This window comes from Bison bison, unplaced genomic scaffold, assembly GCF_000754665.1.
Source record: "Bison bison bison isolate TAMUID 2011002044 unplaced genomic scaffold, Bison_UMD1.0 scf7180017864515, whole genome shotgun sequence".
Lineage (NCBI taxonomy): Eukaryota > Metazoa > Chordata > Mammalia > Artiodactyla > Bovidae > Bison > Bison bison.
Window position 1 is genome coordinate 905,016 of NW_011495068.1, and position 2,638 is coordinate 907,653.

Genomic DNA, 2,638 nt, shown 5'->3' on the forward strand with positions numbered 1-2,638 from the left:
GCAGATGAACATTACCATGGTATTACCTGCAAATGTTTTCTTTGAAATCATAGTGGAATTTGGTGACTTTGATTAACTCATGTACTGGAAAAATTTTTGCAGTCTTCAATTTGATAAATATTCTCACTTGTGTAATTTCTTATTTTTACCTATTTTCCAACTTTTCTTTTAAACATGGACATTCCCTCTAGTATTTTCTGTCCCATATATGTATTCCATGCATTAAAATTACTCATTAATGTGTTCATTTTATTATTTCCTTCTATTACTTTCACTTGAAATGGATTCAAACTTGTAAAACAGATGCAAGAACCTTACAAAGAATAGTCTCAAACCTTTTATCCCAGATACCACAAATGTTACCATATGATTTTATATCTCTCCCCTCCCACCTTTCTCTTTCTCCTCTCTTCTCCCTCCCTTCATGGTACAGACACAGAATGAGTAGTTCTGGAAGTGAAATTCATAATTTAAATATGATACTTTATCACATCTATATACTGTATGCATTGCCTACTCTAAAAACCAGGGGATCTGCTCATCTTATTATGATGCAAAACTCTCCATCAGAAAGCCAACATCCCAAATTTCATTTAAGTTATACCTGCTTTCCCAAAAAAGGTTCTTTTCTCCTCCATTCTAGGATTTTTTTTAAGTACAAAATAAAAAGCCAAAATAAGTAAAAATGATGGAGTTAAGGGTTAACTTGATTTGTTTTTACTTTGTTTGTATTTTAAAGTATGTTTATTGAGATATATACCATAGTTACATACCATACTATCAGTTCAATCAGTTCAGTCACTCAGTCGTGTCTGACTCTTTGCGACCCCATGGCCCGCAGCACACCAGACCTCCTTGTCCATCACCAACTTCTGGAGCTAATTCAAACTCATGTCCATTAGGTCACTGATGCCATCCAACCATCTCATCCTCTGTCATCCCCTTCTCCTCCTGCTTTCAATCTTTCCCAGCATCAGGGTCTTTTCAAGAGTCAGTTCTTCACATCAGATGGCCAAAGCATTGGAGTTTCAGCTTCAGCATCAGTCGTTCCATTGAATATTCAGGACTGATTTCCTTTAGGATGGACTGGTTGAATCTCCTTGGTGTCCAAGGGACTCTCAAGAGTTTTCTGCAACACCACATTCAGAAGCATCAATTCTTTGGCACTCAGCTTTCTTTATAGTCCAATCCTCATATCTGTACATGACTAATGGAAAAAAGAATGCTTTGACTAGACAGACCTTGTTGGCAAAGTAATGTATGTGCTTTTTAATATGCTGTCTAGATTGGTCATAGCTTTTCTTCCAAGCAGCAAATGTCTTTTAATTTCATGGCTGCAGTCACCATCTGCAGTGATTTTGGAGCCCCAAAAAATAAAGTGTCACTGTTTCCATTGTCTCCCCATACATTTGCCATGAAGTGATGGGACCAGATGCCATGATCTTAGTTTTCTGAATGTTGAGTTTACAGCCAACTTTTTCAGTCTCCTCTTTCACTTTCATCAAGAGGCTCTTTAGTTCTTCACTTTCTGACATAAAGGTGATGTCATCTGCATATTTAAGGTTATTGATATTTCTCCTGGCAATCTTGATTACAGCTTTTGCTTCATCCAGCCCAGAATTTCTCATGATGTACTCTGCATATAAGTTAAATAAGTAGGGTGACAATATATGGCCTTGATGTACTTCTTTTCTGATTTGGAACCAGTCTGTTTTTCCATGTCCAGTTCTAACTGTTGCTTCTTGACCTGCATACAGATTTCTTAGGAGGCAGGTCAGGTGGTCTGGTATTCCCATGTCTTGAAGTATTTTCCACAGTTTGTTGTGATCCAAATAGTCAAAGACTTTGGCATAGTCAATAAAGCAAAAGTGAATGTTTTTCTGGAACTCTCACTTTTTCAATGATCCAGCGGATGTTGGCAATTTGGTCTCTGATTCCTCTGCCTTTTCTAAATCCAGCTTGAACATCTGTAAATTTACAGTTCACGTAATGTTGAAGCCTGGCTTGAAGAGTTTTGAACATTACTTTGCTAGTGTGTGAGATGAATACCCACTCCCACTCCTTTAAAATGTGAAAGTGAAAGAGTGGAAATATGTAAGCATATTGTTTTATACTTATCTCCACGATCATATTTACTTGTCCTCTATTTTTAATGTGGATTTGAATTTAATGTGGATTTGAATTGCTATCTGGTGTCACTTTTTCATTCTTAAACTTTATTTATTTATTTATTTTTTTTGGCTAATGAATCTTTTCTGGTGTTACATTTTCTCAATTTCTGTTTATTTGGGAAGGTCTTTACTTTTCTATTATTATTGAAACAGTGATTTACACTACATAAGGTTACATGAGGTTTTTTGTTTGGTTGGTTGGTTTTGTTTTTCCTTTCAGTACTTTTAATATGCCTTTTGGCCTCCTTTTTGTGTGAGAGATAAGCTGCTAATTTAATGTGGCTTCCTTCAATGAATTGTTTTTCTCTTGTTTCAGGATTTTTTCTTTGTCTTTCAACATTTTTACTATTATTAGTCTAGACTAGAATCTCTTTCATTTATCCTGTTTAGAGTTAGTTGAGATTCCTTCATGTGTGGATTAATGATTTTCATATAATTTTGGAAACTTTCTGTTATTATTTATTCTT